The sequence below is a fragment of the Schistocerca nitens genome, chromosome 1 (genome assembly GCF_023898315.1).
Source record: "Schistocerca nitens isolate TAMUIC-IGC-003100 chromosome 1, iqSchNite1.1, whole genome shotgun sequence".
Taxonomy (NCBI): domain Eukaryota; kingdom Metazoa; phylum Arthropoda; class Insecta; order Orthoptera; family Acrididae; genus Schistocerca; species Schistocerca nitens.
In genome coordinates, this window is record NC_064614.1 from 1,244,410,232 (window position 1) to 1,244,433,093 (window position 22,862).

At 43.7% G+C, this 22,862-nt stretch overlaps 1 protein-coding gene across 1 annotated transcript in view; it reads left to right on the plus strand.

Moving 5' to 3' along the window:
- LOC126201832 (uncharacterized) overlaps window positions 1-22,862 on the plus strand; it is an 827,155-nt gene that overhangs the window by 678,161 nt on the left and 126,132 nt on the right. The window lies entirely within an intron of this gene.

A 22,862-nucleotide genomic window follows, 5' to 3' on the forward strand; every position in this document is an offset into this window, starting at 1 on the left:
TCGTCTCATCGCTCAGTCTCTAGTATTTTGTACTCAGTGGAAAAAAATCAGCGTGTACAAATGGAATACAACATATAAGGCTTGAGCATCCTAATGTAGGTGTATAGCGAGGAAAGGTCAGTGTTGCCAATTTAGTTGTTTTTCAACTAGATCAAGTTTTTCTGAAAGGTCATGTGGTTCGAAAAGTTAAGATCTGGTTGCTAGTGGGAAATTTAGACCTTTTAAAATGTTGCCTGATTGAATTATAGTGTTTATAAATGTTATGTTCTTCGAAAAATTTATTTTATTCACTCCTAAAGTTCAGTGTTGTATTTCAATATTTTCAACTTGCTCTTTGTAGGTTACAGAAAATATTACTTTCCAGCGTCTGGTTATACTGTAAAATCTGTTGAGAAACATAAGCTCAAATGCTACTCGCAATCAGCAATCTAAATAATGAGTGCAACAAGCATATAAGTCGTTGTTGTTGTGATCTTCAGTCCAGAGACTGGTTTGATGCAGCCCTCCATGTTTATCTTACTCAAGCTTCTTCATCTCCAAGTAATTATTGCAACCTACATCCTTCTGTATCTGCTTCGTGTATTCATCTCTTGGTCTCCCTCTACGATTTTTATTCTCCACGCTGCCCTCCAATACTAAATTGGTGATCCCTTGATGCCTCAGGACATGTCCTACGAACCGAACTCTTCTTCTAGTCAAGTTGTGCCGCAAATTCCTCTTCTCACCGATTCTATTCTGTACCTCCTCATTAGTTACGTAATCTACCCATGTAATCCTCAGCATTCTTCTGTAACACCACATTTCGAAAGCTTCTATTCTCTTCTTGGCTAAACTAGTTATGTTTCACTTCCATACATGGCTACATTCCATATAAATACTTTCAGAAAAGGCTTTCTGAGATTTAAATTTATACTCGTGTTCGGAAATGCTTTCCTTGCCTTTGCCAGTCTACATTTTATATCGTCTGTACTTCGACCATCATCAGTTATTTTGCTCCGCAAATAGCAAGACTCATCTACTACTTTTTCTCATTTCCTAATCTAATTCCAGCCGCATCAGCTGATTTAATTTGACTACATTCAATTTTCCTTGTTTTGCTTTTGTTGATGTTCATCTTATATCCTCCTCTCAAGACACTGTCCGTTCTGTTCAACTGCTCTTCCAGGTCCTTTGCTGACTCTGACAGAAGTACAGTATCATCGGCAAACCGCAAAGTAATTCTTCTCCGTGGAATTTAATTCCTACTCCAAATTTTTCGTTTGTTTCCTTTACTGCTTGCTCAATATACAGATCTCTGCTTTATCAATATACAGTACGAAACTATTATACTTTATTTCGTATTACTTAAAGGTACCGTATAAGAGCAATATTCAAATTTCTGAAACAAAAGGTTAAAGTATTTTAGAAGTTTGAAACAATGAAATGGTGTTTTAATTAACTTCAGTAATGCATGATATGGTACAATATTTCCATTATAATTACTGTATTTCCGTTGTCGAGGACTGAGCAATTGAACCAAAAGCAAATTCGCAAATGCTGCTCGTTATTATTCATATCATTCAGTTATTGTTCAGTTCGTGTTAGTAGTAGCAGTGCTTGTGCTTCTCGTCAAAGTGACTGATTATAGTTTTGTTGAAAAGGTAAAGTTAAACCCCAGTACACACAAAAGTTTGGGGAAGAGTGGTTAAAAAAACCAGAAATTTGTGCAGTGGCTATCACAAGCTGCAGGCGATAACACAAAGTCGTTCTGTAAAGTGTGCCACTGTAGTGTAAGAGCTCGGTTAGCAGAGATAGAAAATCAGGCAGAAACGAAAAAAACATAAACCTGCAGTTTCTTCCTTTTCCTCCCAAAGACAGGCAAAAATTATTTTCAAACCAGTGGAAGATTCCGTAGGACGTAACGAAGCTGAAGTTTCACTTGCCGTTTTTGTGTCTGCGCAATATGCTATAATGTCGAGTGATCACTTAGGAGAATGAGAAAAATTGGTTTCAAAGATAGTGTTATTGCAAGCAAGATTAAGTTATAAAGTATGAAGTGTAGTGCTATTATTAATAATGTTCTTTGGATCTATTTCGCGACATATCTGAGAACTGATATTGATAATGCTATGTACGCTATTTTAATTGACGAATCAAATGATATCAGTGTCACTAACCTTATAGCGATAGCTATAATTTATCACAGTAAGATATCTCACAAGATTGTGTCAACATTTCTTACACTAGTCGAACTTGAGAAATGCAATGCTGGGTATACTGTATCATTCATTAAAAGGCGTTGAAGGAAATTAGTTTCGATTTAAAGAAATTACAGGGGTAGGAACAGAAAACGCTAGTGTGATGGTCGGTATTAACAACGAAGTGTATAAAATACCTAAAACGGAGTTTCCACATTTGATTTTTATAGGATATGTCTGTCATTCCATACCGCTGGCAACCTCTGCAACAACTGCAGAACGTGTTCCAAGAAATTTGGACTTTTTGGTTAGGGAAAATTACAACTGGTTTCCTAGATCTTCTTCACCACAGCTCTTTTACCGCCAGATTTTCTCAGTCCTGAATGATGGGGAGAAACGACTGAAGAGCCCCCAAGCTTTTGATACAAGATGTTTATCTATTGAACCTGCGGTATGTAGAATAACTGATTAATGGCTCGAGTTAAAAACTCATTTTGAAATTTTAGTCTAAGCAAGAAATACTACACAGCTGAAATTCACTATTCGATGTTGAATGATGAACTCAATTTAGTATATTTGCTATTTCTGAAACCTATGATTTCATATCTTCCAGTAATCAACAAGCAATTTGAGTCATCTGGTGTTTGCAAATTATTAGATGAACTTGTAGTTCTTGTTCAGTCTCTTCATAAGCCTGTTGTCATTCCCACCTATCCATATCAGAGAAAATACCTTGACAATGATTTCCAAAATATACCGAGCTGTATACCGAGCGAGGTGGATCCGCATTCGGGAGGACGACGGTTCAAACCCGCGTCCTGCCATCCTGATGTAGGTTTTCTTGATTTCCCTAAATCGCTTCAGGCATATGCCGGGACGGTTTCTTTGAAAGGCACGGCCGGCTTCCTTCCCCATCCTTCCCCAATTTGATGGGACCGATGAACTCGCTGTTTGCTCCCCTCTTCCAAATCAACCAACCAAGCAAGACCATATCTTGGATACTCCTTTGAAAGAAAAATTCAGAAACTAGAAACAAAATAATCGAAGAAAATATTAGGGAAAGATGTTAAAATTTGTTTGTTCATTTATCAAACAGTTACAGCAAAGTTTGCCTTATGACACGAAGTATTGAGGAAACTCTTCTTTCAGTGTCAAAGACTCTTGTAGTGATAAAAGAACCCTTAATTCCTCTGTCAGAAAGCTTGCAATTGGCTAATGATACAATTGCAGGAACTGAATTACAGTGGCAAAAACTGACCATTGTCTAATGAAAATTTTGTCGATTTCTGGTATGAGGTTTTCAAGTACGATGACGCCAGCGGTGAAAATCCTTTCAAAGAACTTGCAGAATTTGCATTATCTAGGCTCGTACTTCCTGGCCAAGGCCGGTAGAAAGAATATCCGGCCAACTGAATCTCGTTAAAACGAAGATAAGGTATCGAATACGTAAACGCCATATTAGGGATTCTTGCAAGTCTTCGACGAAAGAATCGGTGCTGTCAAAATTACGTACTTCCCGAATCAGTTGTCAAAACAATCGAGACAATTGAAGCATACAAATAGAGTCCTTCAACTTCTACTGCAGTTTCTCTTTCCCATGAGGACGACGACGACAATAATGAAGACGACATTGCTAGTCATTTTTAGGTAACTTTAGTCGAAAAAACATTATTTATATAGTCTATTTCTCGAGTGAATGGCGCTCCATTATCATTTCTATGCTGCGGAATAAAAATTTAAAATCTAGTTCTTTTAAGGCATTTTTAGTCTATTTTATTCTCAGTCTGGATGTAAAATGTTATATACTGTTGGCAACACTGGGAAAGATGTCAGTATGATCCCCATGACCCGTTGCATCATAATATGGTTCGCCGGCTATCTTTCATTTCTGATTAAATATGTATATAATTTTACACGTGTGATTTTCGATTTTTGTGTATAGAGCCTTATTTGACGAAAGTTCAAGTTTGATTTGTTTGCATCTTTTGCTTTACTTCAGCGTGCCAGAAAAGAGTAACGCAATAGCCGTCACACAGTGTATAAACAAATTGTTTAATTCGTACTTCCAAGTAGGTGAAATTGCTTTCCTCATTAGTGTATTACCTGAACGAATTCCTTGCTATGTTAACGAAAGCAGTTTGTAAAAACAAGCCACTCTCATTCTTGAGAAGTTCCGAAATTCCTGCGGATCTTCGGGCCTCAGCTCTTTCATATTAGGAAATAAATGTTACTGCCTTCTCCCTTCTTTCCAACTCCATCTTTTCGTCATAGTGGTCTTCGTCCTTCTGCTCTTATCCTAACGATTAAGGACACTGTCAGAGAGATAGCTGCAGAAATGACTGAGATATTAAGGCCTTTGCAGTAGGATGCAGGACAACGCATTCCTCATCCGAGGAGCCTAACATATTTCCGTACAGCTGTATCTGTTATGCTCACTGCCAGTGAGCTGCAGGAGCCAAACAGACTTCAGCCTGAAACGTACCTAACTTGAAATTGAAACACCGTTTTCGCATGTTTGTCTCACTGTCACTACACCCCTGTCTTGACATCCGCAACTGCAAATGTTTGATAGCTGACTGCTAACCTTGAAGTCTTCGATCTGGTTGCTCATTCTCTGATGGGCACTTACTTACCAAGTTTTCTCGTAATGTACTTGGAGAAGACAGAAACGATCGACGTGATTACTCTGAAATTTGTGGGTTCATACTGCCACGTAATGTCGTCGGAGTCTTTCACGGCGGCATGCCCGAATAAAATCTTCTCAGTCTTCGAGCCGCGTAAATTCGAATAAAATTCTCGATCTTTCGATGGCCATCTCCGCCATCGTCGTCAGGGATAAAACAACTGACTGCCGCGGCTAGCACGGTTTTCCGCTTACATAGCTACGATTGCGGCCTCTGGAACCAAGCAGAGAGGGCCGAAACGACGCGTGCGCGGAAGGTGGTTGGGCAGCCCCGGGCCGCCGCGGGATCAAGACACATCAGGTGGCGCGAGGGGTCGGCGCCATGCCTGAATAGGGGGCTCCCGCCCCGCTAAAAGCGTCGAGCATTCATCGTTGCTTTCTTTTGACTTCCAAAGCCCATGGTCTCTGTTAAAATTGTTCTTCATTCTAATTACAGCCGCTGGTTCGTGAACCAAGACTCTCATGTTCTCGAACATTTCCAGGCAATGCTCAGCTATGGCCGACTTGTCGAGCTCCCTTTGTTTAATATGTGTCTCGTCCTCAGTAAAACGCTCTCCAACAATGCGTATTGTCTGTCCTATATAGAAGCTTCTGCATTCTCAAAGGACCACATACACACCGGGCAGACGAAGAGCTATGTCATCTTTAATAGCGCGCAACATATCTCGTTTCTCGCCGGAACAGAGGTCTCAGTCCATGTGTCTGCAACACACGTCCTAACTTGCTGCTCGTTGCCCCACAGTACGGAAGGGAAATAGCCGGTTTGGCCTCTTCAGCCGATGCACAAAGCTTCTTCGAAGGCACCTGAAAGCGTTCGCAATGTCTCTCTTGCCATACCCGTTTTCTCTGAACACGTATCTCAAGTGTTGCAGTTCAGACTGTAGGTGGTCGTAGTCAGAAACAACTTTTTCTCTATGTATTAACGTCTTCAGGAAGTGAACTGTTTAATAATCTAAAACTAACAGAACTGTATCGTTATAGATCCAACTGATGATGCCATAAAACAGAGGAAGGCGAAACGCGTATGGGATAAATAAAGTAACTAACAGCAGGAAAAGGCTGTTTTATTTACAAAACAAGTATTTATATGCTTGCTACGGAGGACGGTCACACAAACAAACTTTTTCTTCAGGACCGCTTTCCTGTGTACAGGGTAGCGAAAACTATTGGGTTTCAAGTGTGCTTTGGTTTCCTGTACATTGAATGACCAAGCCTTCCGCTCAAGTGAAACATCCAAGAACGGTAGCTTGAAATCCTTCTCCATCTCGGTGATAAATTTAATGTTGGGATCAATACCGTTCATGTGATAGACGAACTGCTGCAGTGTATTCTCACCGTGAGGAAGGTGTCATTGACGTACCTTAGGAAGCAAAACGGACGCCACGCCGCCGAGTTCAGAGCCTGCTCCACAAAGTGCTCCACGAAGAAATTCGCGAGTGTCAGAGATAGTAATGAGCCTATCGCTGTGCCATCCGTCATTTCTTAATTTTCGTCGCAGTACAAGAAGTACGTATCCGTTGGAACATGACGGAACAGTTTGACGATTACAGGTGGAAACAGTTGAACCAAAAGAACCAGCGTGTCTTGTACTGGCATGCTGGTAAAAAGTGACAAAACTTTCGGCCGATTTTCGTTTTCTTGAGTGTTTCAACGAATGCCTGCGAGTTTACAACATGGTGTTCACACTGTCCCAGTTTTGCCGCTAACAATTCTACAAGATGTTTTGCTAGTCTGTAGGTAGGCGAGCCGATTGTACTAACAGTGGGCTATAGAGGAAAATTTTCCTTATACAGGGTGGTCCATTGATCGTGACCGGGCCAAATATCTCGCGAAATAAGCGCCACACGAAAAAACTACAAAGAACGAAACTCGTCTAGCTTGAAGGGGGAAACCAGATGGCGCTACCATAGGTCAAACGGATATCGACAGCGTTTTTTAAAATACGAACTCCCATTTTCTATTACATATTCGTGTAGTACGTAAATAAATATGAATGTTTTAGTTGGACCACTTTTTTCGCTTTGTGATCGATGGCGCTGTAATAGTCACAAACATATGGCTCACAACTTTAGACGAAGAGTTGTTAACACGCAGGTTTTTTAAATTAAAATACAGAACGTAGGTTCGTTTGAACATTTTTTATTTCGATTGTTCCACTGTGATACATGTACCTTTCTCAACACCATTTCTGAGAACGCATGCTGTTACAGCGTGATTACCTGTAAATGCCCTGAATAAGGAAAATTTTCCTCTAAAGCCCACTGTTAGTACAATACAATGTTAATGCAATAAATGCTCAAAATGATGTCCGTCAACCTCAATGCATTTGGCAATACGTGTAACAACATTAGTCTCAACAGCGAGTAGTTCGCCTACCGTAATGTTCGCACATGCATTGACAATGCGCTGACGCATGTTGTCAGGCGTTGTCGGTGGATCACGATGGCAAATATCCTTCAACTTTCCCCACAGAAAGAAATCCGGGGACGTCAGATCCGGTGAACGTGCGGGCCACGGTATGGTGCTTAGACGACCAATCCACCTGTCATGGCCGGCCGCTGTGGCCGAGCGGCTCTAGGCGCTTCAGTCCGGAACCGCGCGACTGCTACGGTCGTAGGTTCGAATTCTGCCTCGGGCATGGATGTGTGTAATGTCCTTAGGTTAGTTAGGTTTAAGTAGTTCTAAGTTCTAGGGGAATGATGACCTTAGATGTTAAGTCCCATAGTGCTCAGAGCCATTTGAACCATCTGTCATGAAATATGCTATTCAATACCGCTTCAACAGTACGCGAGCTATGTGTCGAACATCCATCATCTTGGAAGTACATCGCCATTCTGTCATGCAGTGAAACATCTTGTAGTAACATCGGTAGAACATTACGTAGGAAATGTGCATACATTGCACCATTTAGATTGCCATCTATAAAATGGGGGCCAATTATCCTTCCTCCCATAATGCCGCACCATACAATAAACCGCCAAGGTCGCTGACGTTCCACTTGTCGCAGCCACCGAGGATTTTCCGTTGCCCGATAGTGCATATTATGCCGATATACGTTACTTCTGTTGGTGAATGACGCTTCGTCGCTAAATAGAACGCGTGCAAAAAATCTGTCATCGTCCCGTAATTTCTCTTGTGCCCAGTGGCAGAACTGTACACGACATTCAGAGTCGTCGCCATGCAATTCTCGGTGCATAGAAATACGGTACGGGTGCAATGGATGTTGATGTAGCATTCTCAACACCGAAGTTTTTGAGATACCCGATTCTCGCGTAATTTCTCTGCTACTGATGTGCGGATTAGTCGCGACAGCAGCTAAAGCACCTACTTGGGCATCGTCATTTGTTGCAGGTCGTGGTTGACGTTTCACATGTGGCTGAACACTTTCTGTTTCCTTAAATAACGTAACTATCCGGCGAACGGTACGGACACTTAGATGATGTTGTCCAGGATACCGAGCAGCATACATAGCACACGCCCGTTGGGCATTTTGATCGCAATAGCCATACATCAACACGATATCGACCTTTTCCGCAATTGGTAAACGGTCCATTTTAACACGAGTAATGTATCACGAAGCAAATACCGTCAGCACTGGCGGAATGTTACGTGATACCACGTACTTATACGTTTGTGACTATTACAGCGCCTTCTGTTACAAAGCGAAAAAAGTGGTCCAACTAAAACATTCATATTTCTTTACGCACTACACGAATATCTAATAAAAAATGGGGGTTCCTATTTAAAAAAACGCAGTTGATATCCGTTTGACCTATGGCAGCGCCATCTAGCAGAGCAACCATAGCGCCATCTGGTTTCCCCCTTCAAGCTAGACGAGTTTCGTTCTTTGTACTTTTTTCGTTTGATGCTTATTTCGTGAGATATTTGGCCCGGTAACTATCAATGGACGACCCTGTATATCTTCGACAATCCATAAGGCCTGGGAGGTCTGGCACGGGGCAGTAATTTCTTCACCTCTTCGTCTAGTAAACCAGAGTCCTTTAACAACGTCCCTGACTTCATGGCGATGACCTGTGTCGGATCGTGACTAAGCTTCCGCTACGCAGTATCTAATAGCATTTTCAGGTGGTAGTCTTCAGTGAACAGAACCACAGTGGCATTTCCTTCGTCGGCTGGTGAGACAACGAAGTCCTCGTTCTCAAGCAGTAAGCGTAAGCCACGTCGTTCCTCCTGGCTAATATCAAGATTTCGGTGACTTAGCTTTCGCCAGGGTATGACTGGTGGTTAGCCCGACGTCCTTACCTGCAACGTGCGACAGATGCCGAATGCACTGCTCTATTCCACTAATAATATCCGAAATTGGCAGACGTCGCGGAACTAATGAAAAATTAAGGCGCTGTCATAGAGCTCTTGACCGGAGATATTAACAACTGTTCTATGAGTTTTATCATTCTTCGCGTCAGTTCTCTCGTGAGTTAAGCGGTAAAACTTGTCACATTGCTTAGAGTTGTCTTGCACAAACTTGCACGCTGTTGTGTCGCCATGGCTACATCTACCCAATCCCAATCGAATGGCGTCAAGGTTGACTACAAAAATTGATGACAATGAAATAGGTTCCTGGCATTAAGATCAAGCTCATACCTTGTCTGCCGTATCCTCTGTCTCACTATGGTGTGACCTGTCCTCATCAAAATTCTGTCCACTACAGCGGTTCGAACGTGGTTCTTAGCTACAGAAAGGCGAGGAATTACCTCGTATTCCCGATAGCGTCACTACGTCCCACGGCGAGCTGCTATGAGCTGCCCAATCACCTTTCGTGCACGCGTCGTTTCGGCCTTCTGATTGGTGCCAGAGGCCACAATCATGGTTATATAAGTGGAAGAGCGTGCCAGCCGCGGCAGTCGGTGGTTTTACTCCTGACGACGACGGCGGAGATCGTCTGTTTGAAACGAGACTACATTTCCATTCTAGTTTCAGAAAAGACTGCATAAAACCTGTAGTGTCTTGCTTTGCTGTGTCGTGACAGGCAGTATCGTATCCCAGTATCTGTTGACGTTAACGTATACTGAGAGCCTGTCTGTCAGTATCTTATTAAAACGTTCCTTGAAGCTGTTTGTGTCTCCGGAATAAACAGTTGTCATCCTGAAGTTGAAGTTACATCTTTAAAGTACTTCTGACACCAATCTAGACCGAAACAACGATTTCCGATAAGATGGTTTGAAATCAGCGATCTAGATCAATCTTGGTCATAAAATATTTTACTCGTGGTAACCGGCTTCACTCTCGAAGATCATCTTCAGACCATGAAGCGTCTCTGAAAAATTAGCATTTTTTTCTTGAAAGGAGGTTGGATAATATACAGAACTATTTCAAGCTCAAGACTGATTACTTTATTAAAATAGGCTGAGACACTTTTCCTCAAACAGAGTTAATTACATCTGACGTACAATACTTGAAAATATATCTTCTGTACGAAAACCTGACGATTTCCGGAACTCCATCCTTAGTTACAGCCTTCGTCACCGGCTATCTGATACGAAAGTCTGTGACCGCTGTTGTCCACTTTGTTCGCCCCGATAGCTGAATGGTCAGCGTGACGGACTGCCGTCCTAAGGGATCCGGGTTCGATTCTCGGCTGGGTCGGGGATTTTCTCCGCTCAGGGACTGGGTGTTGTGTTGTCTTCATCATTATTTCATTCCCATCCGGCTCGCAGGTCGCCCAATGTGGCGTCGAATGTAATAAGACCTGCACCAAGGCGGCCGGACCTGCCCCATAAGGGGCCTCCCGGCCAATGACGCCAAACGCTCATTTCCATTGTCCATTTTAAGTTGCTACACAAAGTTGCTCAGAATGCATGCTACCGTTATACCGACACTGAGCACGTCTTCGATAACGCCGATTATACACTCCTGGAAATGGAAAAAAGAACACATTGACACCGGTGTGTCAGACCCACCATACTTGCTCCGGACACTGCGAGAGGGCTGTACAAGCAATGATCACACGCACGGCACAGCGGACACACCAGGAACCGCGGTGTTGGCCGTCGAATGGCGCTAGCTGCGCAGCATTTGTGCACCGCCGCCGTCAGTGTCAGCCAGTTTGCCGTGGCATAAGGAGCTGCCAGGTTCGGCAGATCACTGGTGTACCGATTGAGACAACACGCCAACTCAGAGCATGGCGAGTGGATACCTGGCAGAGCGAGTGGGCCAACAGCGATAAGGGCCGCCGTGTCTACAACTTCTTCCCTGACATCCGGGAAAGACTAAAACTAAAACATATTGATCCCAGCCGCGGTATGGTACATTTCATCACAGGACATGGCCCTTATCCCACGCACCTGTACCGCGTGAGTCTGCAGCAGACTAATTGATGCACATGCGGGGAAGAAGGTTCCCCTGAACATACTGTCTTCTTCTGCGGACAACGCACGAACATAAGACACACAGTACACATAAATCGCCTGAACACACAGAACGAACTACATGCCATAATACGCGACCCGGAAAGGTGGACTGAACTCAACAAACTAACGGACGAAATCTCGAAGATCCAACAAATAGAATACTTGCGCAACAGACCCTACCGAAGGCAAGTCGGTCCAAACAGACGTCACGATGCCCAGGGGGATACAGATATGATTAGCACCACGAGTGATGAAGAAGAAACAGATACAGACCAGGGCACCAACACAGATATTGAAGCGTCCAGTGCGGATGATCCATAGTGTCAACCAAGTCAAATTCAAAGAACAGAGTGGAACAACCGACAAGAGGTGCACAAGTCACACACAATCCTAAAAACAGATTGCACCGTATATATAAATAGTTAACAGCATCTCCATGTCCAATAAGAGCTTAAAGCTAGGTACCTCTACAAGGGACATACACCTTCCGTTAAGAGGCAGCGCACAGTCTGTATGGAAGGATCTTAATTGTGGTCCCTCTCTTTTGAGCCCAACCCGACGGATACCTATGGTAGATCGGGGAAAACCACCGCTCAGGCTGTGTTGCTGGCGGGGCCGGTAGGTGCTAACTGCCACACCATGTATCATTGTAAGTCTCATTGGCTCAGTGTGAACTGTTTGTACAACCAACCTACACAGCCTATACCTCAACCTCCACTATACTAAGAACTTCTCATCTGAAGCTTAAAGTTGGGCACCTCTTCAAGGGACCCACGCCCCCCTGGTAGGAGGCGGCGCACGTCCTGGATGGAAGGATCTTAATTGTGGTTCCTCTCTTTTGAGCCCAACCCGACGGATACCTATGGTAGATCGGGGAAAACCACCGTTCAGGTCGTGTTGTCGGCGGGGCCGGGAGGTGCTCGCGCCTGATGTACTCTACTAGGAGCCTTGCAGGCTCAACACAAACCGTTAGCGTCATTACCTTATTACTTTTACCACGAGTACCCTTTCATTAGCAACTTTGAGCCAAGCACAAAATCAGTTACCTCTCTATTGTATATCGTAAATAGTTTAGCCGGCTGGACATGGAGGTCTTAGTCTTAGTTTCTAGCTTTAACGTACCCTAATCTCTTCTAGTTAAGGTAGTTTTTAGGATGGTAGATGTTAAAAGCATGGTGAGCAACGGCCAGCGTCTTGAGGGTCATTCCAAGACCCGGGCCGCCGCCCACAACCAGGTGATGGGCCATATTATACCTATAACTTCTCTATTCAGTTCTCTTCCTTCCTTCTTTCTAAATATTTAATTTCGTTTTATTTATTAATATCTTACTTGATTTTGTATTAGTTATAAGTTTTTCTAATGCTGCACAAAAAAAAAATCAAATGGATCTAAACAAAGCCCGCCTCCACGTGGCGGGACACGGGCAACGGTGTCAGTGGGGACGGGAGCCGGTGTGGTGTTACTTTCAGTCACTGCGGACCCCGGACCCAGTCACAGCGGCTAAGTGGCAATATACGACCCACCATAAGAAATTAGACGGTGGGTCATAAAATATAAGCAGCTAGTGAAAAAAAAAAAGAAAAAAAAAGTGAAAAAAAGTCTTTAACACTGGTAGCATGCCGCGACAGCGTGGACGTGAACCGTATGTGCAGTTGACGGACTTTGAGCGAGGGCGTATAGTGGGCATGCGGGAGGCCGGGTGGACGTACCGCCGAATTGCTCAACACGTGGGGCGTGAGGTCTGCACAGTACATCGATGTTGTCGCCAGTGGTCGGCGGAAGGTGCACGTGCCCGTCGACCTGGGACCGGACCGCAGCGACGCACGGATGCGCGCCAAGACCGTAGGATCCTACGCAGTGCCGTAGGGGACCGCACCGCCACTTCCCAGCAAATTAGGGACACTGTTGCTCCTGGGGTATCGGCGAGGACCATTCGCAACCGTCTCCATGAAGCTGGGCTACGGTCCCGCATACCGTTAGGCCGTCTTCCGCTCACGCCCCAACATCGTGCAGCCCGCCTCCAGTGGTGTCGCGACAGGCGTGAATGGAGGGACGAATGGAGACGAGTCGTCTTCAGCGATGAGAGTCGCTTCTGCCTTGGTGCCAATGATGGTCGTATGCGTGTTTGGCGCCGTGCAGGTGAGCGCCACAATCAGGACTGCATACGACCGAGGCACACAGGGCCAACACCCGGCATCATGGTGTGGGGAGCGATCTCCTACACTGGCCGTACACCACTGGTGATCGTCGAGGGGACACTGAATAGTGCACGGTACATCCAAACCGTCATCGAACCCATCGTTCTACCATTCCTAGACCGGCAAGGGAACTTGCTGTTCCAACAGGACAATCACGTCCGCATGTATCCCGTGCCACCCAACGTGCTCTAGAAGGTGTAAGTCAACTACCCTGGCCAGCAAGATCTCCGGATCTGTCCCCCATTGAGCATGTTTGGGACTGGATGAAGCGTCGTCTCACGCGGTCTGCACGTCCATCACGAACGCTGGTCCAACTGAGGCGCCAGGTGGAAATGGCATGGCAAGCCGTTCCACAGGACTACATCCAGCATCTCTACGATCGTCTCCATGGGAGAATAGCAGCCTGCATTGCTGCGAAAGGTGGATATACACTGTACTAGTGCCGACATTGTGCATGCTCTGTTGCCTGTGTCTATGTGCCTGTGGTTCTGTCAGTGTGATCATGTGATGTATCTGACCCCAGGAATGTGTCAATAAAGTTTCCCCTTCCTGGGACAATGAATTCACGGTGTTCTTATTTCAATTTCCAGGAGTGTAGTTATAACACGAGTGAGTGCACTGACTACCTCAGTGTTTATAGGCTGACGATGCAATTTATATTACGATATGATAACTGTGTCCAGTTCATGCTATTAGCATTACTGATTCTGTAAAAAAAGAGTTTTATCAACGGGTCAACGAGCTCCTGAAAAATCTTTCACATCTTTTTAGTCGCTAATAACCACAGTCCACCTGTCGTTAAAACTTTATTTATTTACTCGTTTGGGGCTCAGCCAATTATGAGAATTTCAGACAAAAGAACTGAATAGCACCAGTGTTAAGATTGAAATCATATAACACAATACTCTGTATCAATTCTTTTATATGATATTACGATGATGGACTGTGCATAAAATGTGTAAGTAAATAACGTTTACAATAACAAATGGACTGTTGTTATTGGCGGCCAAAAAGCGTTGAAAAATACGGACTAAGTATTCACTATCATCCCCTTACACCCATTTGTCGACTTGAGAAACCTTAAGTGGTCGAAATTAATATTATATTAATACCTTCAGCTGCTAACTGGCGTTGATATATATCAACGGGGACAGGTGAAAATGTGTGCCCCGACCGGGACTCGAACCCGGGATCTCCCGTTTACATGGCAGACGCTCCATCCATCTTTTCTTTTTTTTGTGTTGATCGTTGTGTTTGGTTGTTGCGGAAGTCACGTGACATCCGTTAAAGTTCTTTTTGTTGATCCTTCCACTCAGGAAAATTATGAACACACAACACCCAGTCCTCTGCCGGTAATCGAACCCGGACATCTGAGCCATCGAGGGCACAGAGGATAGCGCGACTGCAGGGACTATCTCGTGCACGCCTCCCGCGAGACCCACATTCTCACCTTGTACGTCCACACACTATATTCGTAGTGTCCCACCCCAACACACTCATTACTCGTGAAAAACTTTCTTACTAAGTCCCGTAAGAGTTCGGGGAATATGTGTGCATCTGCACAGAAGAGGAAGGTCATGGCCGGTGTTGCCAGAACATGTCCCAAACAACAGACACCATATCCATATAAGTATTAAGTGATCAAGTCTGCCCGCATCTCATGGTCGTGCGGTAGCGTTCTCGCTTCCCACGCCCGGGTTCCCGGGTTCGATTCCCGGCGGGATCAGGGATTTTCTCTGCCTCGTGATGGCTGGGTGTTGTGTGCTGTCGTTAGGTTAGTTAGGTTTAAGTAGTTCTAAGTTCTAGGGGACTGATGACCATAGATGTTAAGTCCCATAGTGCTCAGAGCCATTTGAACCATTTTTTTGATCAAGTCTAATCCGGTAACAGCAGGCAACCGCAGGAGAAATTGGTACCAGGTGTCCTGCTTTCACCGTTGTCAGTATTTACTGTTGGATACGTAATTCTGTCCGATCGGTAGAGAGCTGGCCACTGATCGTGCTTTTGATTCTATCAAAGGTTTCCATCTGTGCTATATAATCTGATGTAGGAGCGTTAAGAAAATACTTTAGCATGTGTATGTCACATTACAGGACTGTTTGCTTAGAATTCTCTCGAAACTAACAGACATTTAATGAAAATTAATGATTCTTTTTGGAAGCAATTAGTGCTTAGTAAATAGTAAAGGAGAAATTCCAGAGAAGAATGTCGTACACCTACACAGTAATGGGGAGATTTCTTCGCTATATTTTGGGTCACATGAATGCGGAAATAAAAGAAACCGGTATATAATTCTGTACGAGTATTATTTAACGCACTAAATAAACCTTTGCAACTGTCGATAAAGAGAAACCTGCCACACAGGTCAAATAGGATAAAACTGTTTCCCGACAGAGAAGAAATAAATTCCACAATTGTTGCTACAACAGAGCCACAAACCTCATAGCTCTCAACACAGACGTTAGATTAAATAACATTATTCTTGTTTTGGAAAATCGAATGAACTTTAAGAATGTACAGATCATTAGACTCCATGAAAAATTATTGCGTGACAGGGAAAGTGCATATTAGAATAAAAATAGAAACCAAGAAATGCCATAGAAAACAGGAGAAGGCACACAAGCTTTTTTAAAAAAATATTCGATGCAAGCAGTTAAAGGAAAATGAAGCTGGCTTTCCCTGCTAATTCATTAGGTGTGTAATTTATATCTATTGCTAGCGTCTTTGTAGCTTTACAGATGTGTTTTTGTCCTTCTTTTGCGGGTCGTTATGCAATTTACTGAGAATCATTAATATAATAAGTACATTGTGTTAACTGTGATATACGAGGGTTATTGGGAAAGTAAGATCTGATTTCTTATAAAACATAAACCATTGCAGATTTTATCAACAAACAACGTTTCATTAGTTCCTTGCATGTTTCTCTATTTTTCTACATAGTTTCCATATTTGTTCAAACATTTGTCGTAACGTTCTACAAGCTTTAGTATCTCTAAGTCACAGACGACTGTCGCCTCTGAGGATGGCCAGTCTTTAGCTGCTGTTTTCATCTCGTCGTCTGTTGCGATGCATTTGCCGCTGAGAAATTTCTTTTGGTACCGGAACAAGTGAAAATTTCTCGGCACCCAGTCTGGACAGTACGGTGCGCGAAGAATCTGTTCCCACTCAAATGATCTGACTGGTGTTTGGGTGTGAACGGCAGAACGGGGCCTGGCATTTTCAAGCAGCCCCCAAACTCCAGGCGTCAGAAGACCACGTCGCTTATTCTGTATTGCACGTCGGAGATTAGTCAGGGTAGCGCAGTAAGCGGTTGCGTTTATTGTTGCCCCTTGCTGCATAAACTCGAATAGCAAGACTCCATTTCTGTCCCAAAACACTGCTGTCATAACGTTGTGTGTTGAGAGTGTGTGCTTGGCTTTGACTTTAAATGCCGATATCGTGTGACGCCATTCCATTCACTGACGTTTAGACTCTGGGGTCATTGGAGAAACCTACGTCTCGTCTCCTTTGACAATGTTCTGTAAATATTGATCACCTTCCTAATGATATCGGTCCAAAAAATTAAGAGCATAAATCATTCTTTACATTTTGAGTTTCTCAATAACCAGCTTGGGAATCTAACATGCGCACTATTTGAGAGATAATTTTGTGCAAAGAATGAGATTTTCACTCTGCAGCGGAGTGTGCGCTGATATGAAACTTCCTGGCAGATTAAAACTGTGTGCCCGACCGAGACTCGAACTCGGGACCTTTGCCTTTCGCGGGCAAGTGCTCTACCATCTGAGCTACCGAAGCACGACTCAGGCCCGGTCCTCACAGCTTTACTTCTGCCAGTACCTCGTCTCCTACCTTCCAAACTTTACAGAAGCTCTTCTGCGAACCTTGCAGAACTAGCACTTCTGAAAGAAAGGATACTGCGGAGACATGGCTTAGCCACAGCCTGGGGGATGTTTCCAGAATGAGATTTTCACTCTGCAGCGGAAACATCCCCCAGGCTGTGGCTAAGCCATGTCTCCGCAGTATCCTTTCTTTCAGGAGTGCTAGTTCTGCAAGGTTCGCAGAAGAGCTTCTGTAAAGTTTGGAAGGTAGGAGACGAGGTACTGGCAGAAGTAAAGCTGTGAGGACCGGGCGTGAGTCGTGCTTCGGCAGCTCAGATGGTAGAGCACTTGCCCGCGAAAGGCAAAGGTCCCGAGTTCGAGTCTCGGTCGGGCACACAGTTTTAATCTGCCAGGAAGTTTCAATTTTGTGCAAAGTTGTTCTACCCACTTTCGAAACTCCAGTTCTACAGTTGAGTCAGTCGCCAGTCTCCACGAATCTTTTAGTCCACGTTTTTGATCGAAGCTTCTGAGGTAACTGATGGTCGGCCTGGTCGCGGTTCATCATGGACATTTTTCCGCCCGTCCTCGAAAGTTCTCACAGACTTACGCACTTTGTTGTCACTGGGGCCACACACCTCACTTACCTGTCGGTGAATTTCCGCTGCTGTAACGTTCCTTGTTGTCAAAAACTGAATCACTTACCGCATTTCACAGTCGGTGAGCTGATCAGTTGTCTTAAACATTTTGAACTGACACTGTAAACACCACACTGCGACAATGCCAATGCAAATGGCGCCGTTTGACGAGCGAATCTTGCCGGGAGTCGGTGCGCAAGCGCGTTTCAACGTTCGCGTGACATTCGATTAGCTACGGCGGTTCGGATCCTTTTCCGAATAACTGTCGTATAATAACACATCACACGTCACTTCCGCATTTGTGGGTGGGTGTACTAATCGCTACAAAGCAGAATAAAACGTGACATGATGTGTCGATAGCTTTTGCACCTGGAATTAGCGTGTCAAATACATTTATTTATTAGATAAGAATTAATTAGCTCATGTCACTTCATTCACGAATTCTTGTTCTGTTTACAATTATTTTACATTCGGTCGTGTCTCTTGATATTTTACTACTGCTTGGGACGCAAAAACATGCTAACAAGGGGAGGCCACGACGTTCGGATCACGGATTTACTTCAAATTTTGTACACCTTTAGCTGGGCATTAAAACAACATAATGTGCAAGTAAGGTGCACTAGTCTGGTATTTCCGAGAAAATCGCAACAAAACTGCTACGCGACTATTGTGTAACATGTATCTGTGCCGGCCTTAAAAAGTCAGTGTGGTAAAGTCGGCACGGTCTCTCAAGAGTGTTTGGTCAGAGGGTTAGCTGCCCCCTCTTTAAAAAAAAAAAAAAAAAAAAAAAACTGAGTTAATGGGTCAACGATGAACTTGAACAAGCGTTTTGGGACGTCCGCCCCGAGCAAATACGAGGTGCGGCTAGAAAAAAACCGGACTGATGCTGGAAAAAACATTTATTTAGAATTATTTACAATTTCATGTTATCTCCTTCAATGTACTCTCGTCCTCGGTCTCTACACCGCTCCATACGAATTTTCCACTGTTCATAGCAATGCTGCAGATCATTTTCGGTAAGTCCATACATTACTTCCATCGCTTTTTCTTTTACTGCTTCAACAGTCTCAAATCTAGTTCCTTTCAAAGCTGACTTGACTTTAGGGAAAAGAAAAAAGTCACAGGGGGCCAAATCAGGTGAGTAGGGTGGATGATCTAAGATGGGAATGTTGTGTTTTGCCAAAAACGTCTTCACTGACAACGCACTGTGAGCTGGGGCATTGTCTTGGTGAAGGATCCATGACTTTTTTCTCCACAAATCGTTCCGTTTTCTCCGTACTCGCTCACGTAGGGTAGCCAGGACGCTAATGTAGTAATGCTGATTCACTGTTTGTCCCTCTGGTACCCAATCAATGTGCACAATCCCTTTGATGTCAAAAAAAAAAACCATCATCATTGCCTTCAATTTCGATTTTGACATTCGTGCTTTTTTTTGTCGTGGAGAACCAGGAGTTTTCCAATGCATCGATTGGCGTTTAGTTTCGGGATCGTAAGTAAAAAACCACGATTCATCGCAAGTAATAACATTTTGTAAGAAGGTGGGATCACTTTCAATGTTTTCCAGGATGTCAGAACAAATCATTCTTCGGCGTTCCTTCTGTTCAATTGTGAGACACTTTGGAACCATTTTTGAACACACTTTGTTCATGTTGAAACTATCATGAAGAATCTGCCTAACACTTTCCTTGTCAACTCCTGTTAACTCAGACACTGCTCTGATTGTTAAATGGTGTCTTCGCGGCCATCTTTAAATCGTTTAAACCACTCAAACACTTGTGTTCGCGATAAACAATCATCGCCGTACACTTGTTGTAACATTACAAACGTTTCACTTGCAGATTTTCCTAGTTTGAAACAAAATTTGATGTTAACACGCTGTTCTTTCTGTACACTCAACATTTTCCGACGCACAGACAAAACGTCAACTACTTAAAACAGACGCCACGGGCAGACTGAGTGCAGGAGGCAGATGAAACTCGAGCAGTAGGCGGAGCGAGAGTCACGTGACAGGCCACGCGACTTTCAGCCTTATTGCATTCGTTTTATTGTTTCACCAGTACTAGTCCGGTTTTTTTCTAGCCACACCTCGTACAGCGACCAATAACGAACAAAAATGGGATCAACAAAGAAAAAGTGGTTAGCGTTCGCGCTTCGCAAGAAGGTCGTGGAGGAGGCGACGGTTCGAATCGTCATGACATTCTTTATCTGCAGTAGTCGAAGAATAGGGAGTCACCTTTATTTTGCCGGCCAGTGCGGCCGAGCGGTTCTAGGCGCTTCAGTCCGGAACCGCGCTGCTGCTACGATCGCAGGTTCGAATTCTGCCTCGGGCATGGATGTGTGTGTGATGTCCTTAGGTTGGTTAGGTTTAAGTAGTTCTAAGTTGTAGGGGACTGAAAACCTCAGATGTTAAGTCCCATAGTGCTTAGAGCCATTTAAACCGTCCCCTTCATTTTTTTGTGGTAAAATTGTAAAATCTGTGATATTCAAAAAATTTGCACCTACACTGTTCGTTCTTGCTACATTAGCAACGTCTCACCGCTACGCAGGTTAACTGCCAAATGGGGCCTGCCTCTGTGTTTGCAGCTCGAGGCGTCGAGGTGGAAAGTAGTTCCGGGTATCAGATAGCGTGTATAAGGGATTTCGCAAATCACGACAGGCATACATTTTCGTGGAAACGCTATGCATTTCTTCGTTTAGTTATCGATAGTTATAAAAATTCTTTGTGAGTGGAGGCTTTCTCGGCGAATTTCATGTGTGAAGTCTTCACGGGTTGTGAGCCGAGTAGAGTCGTCGTCTCGTAGCAACGTTTCGATGGAATGCGCCTCCATAATCTTCGCCTGAAGATAATGGAGACGCATTCCATCGAAACGTTGCTTCGAGACGATGACTCTACTCGGCTGACAACCCGTGAAGACTTCACATATAAGCATTCTCGTTCTAATAATTAAATGTAATTAAAAATAGATTTAATTAATTATTAGAACAAGAATTTTATAACTATCGATAACGAAGAAGTGCAGGTCTACCCGAAGGGAGGCCCAAGTCACACGACATTTACATTTACAATTTTATTAAAAATAGTAAGTAGTCAAATAACATGAAAGAGACTAAAAAAAATTGGTTCAAATGGCTCTGAGCACTATGGGACTTAACATTTGAGGTCATCAGTCTCCTAGAACTTAGAACTACTTAAACCTAACTAACCTAAGGACATCACACACATCCATGCCCGAGGCAGGATTCGAACCTGAGACCGTAGCGGTCGCACGGTTCCAGACTGTAGCACCTAGAACCGCTCGGCCAAGAGACTAAAACTTCATGCAAATGCATGTGGTTTTTTTTAAATTGCATTAGCTCTCAAATTAAATAATATGTCCAGTGATGAAACAAATATGGATTAAAAATTACATTTGAGCGGGATTCGAGCCGCCTCCTCACACATGTTCGTTCGTCTTACAGAGCTCGAACGCTAACCACTTTTCTTTATTATTATTATTTTGGTCGTTATTGTTTGTTGCATTTGGTCGGGGTGGAAGTCACAAGGTACCCGTTCAGTTTCATCGTAGATCCTTTCATTCAGCCTTCCCTTTTCCTTTTTTTTTTTTCAGCACCTACGCACAGATATATAAGTCACAAAATAGCAAAATAGACGGGTAAAACTTCTCTTGCGATTTTCGCGGAAGTGCACCTTACTACTTGCACATTATGTAATTTTAATGACGTACTGAAGGTGTTCAACGTTGGAAGCAGATCTGTGATCCCAAGAGCGTGGCCTCCCCTTGTAAGTATTGCGCAAATGACGTAGAAAAATAATAAAAACCAAACATAATTCGAACGGCACATATGACTGTAATAGAGAGCTGGCTTTCTCGCCGCCAGGAGCACTAGTGTCGCTTCATCTGTCATCAGATGGTAACAAGTGAGAGTAGCGAACGCATACGTTAAGCCTAATTTACACGACGACATTGGGCTGCGCCACTCGTCGCGTGGAATGAGTTGCATGCAATTGGTTTCATATATGACTGCAGACACGGCGACCCCAGTATACACTTCAGTTTCGTCGTTTTGCGGGTCCCTGAGTCGTGTCTGAAATGAAAGTTTTGGCAGCTGCACGAGTTGTGATGGAGTTACAGCTTGTTGCGTGGAATCGCTGCATAAGAAAAAAAATAAGAAACATGTTTCGATTTGTGACTGGATGAAGAAAAGACGTCAGCTCGGTTGCTCAGCATCATTGCTGAAATAATTTATAACAGAAGATCAAAGAAGTTCTTTTAACTATCTTAGAATGTCACCAGAACTGTTTACGTTTCTTCTAAATAGAGTTAATGTTACGATAAGGAATAAAGGTACTGTAATAAAAGAAGCACTGTCGCCAGAACTGAAATTACATATCATTTTGCGTGCATTATAATCGAGTGCACTGGGCATGCTATAAGATACGGTTTTAGTTGGTGATGAAGCTATTTCACTAACACCAATAATTATTGACATTAACAGTAATAGTTATTAACATTAGTAACAATAATTACTCGAAGCAGGCCGCATTAAGAAGAGAATGGTTTGCAAACTACTGTCTTGAAGAGTGATCTTTTACAGTGGCACTATTTCAAAATTCTAACATATGTGAATGGGGAGCTCTGCAGAGACGTTTTAAATAGATGAATATGGAATAAAGAATGCAGCTTCTCGTATTGTATAGCCTTCCCTCCTGTCAACAGCCGCGAGGCATTAGCCGAGCGGTCTGAGGCGCTGCAGTCATGGACTGAGCGGCTGGCCCCGGCGGAGGTTCGAGTCCTCCCTCGGGCATGGGTGTGTGTGCTCGTCCTTAGGATAATTTAGGTTAAGTAGCGTGTTAGCTTAGGGACTGATGACCTTAGCAGTTAAGTCCCATAAGATTTCACACACATTTGAACATTTTTTTCCTGTCAACAATATTCCCTAACGAAGAGTTGGTCAACTCGAACGATGGGATTTTAGTCTTG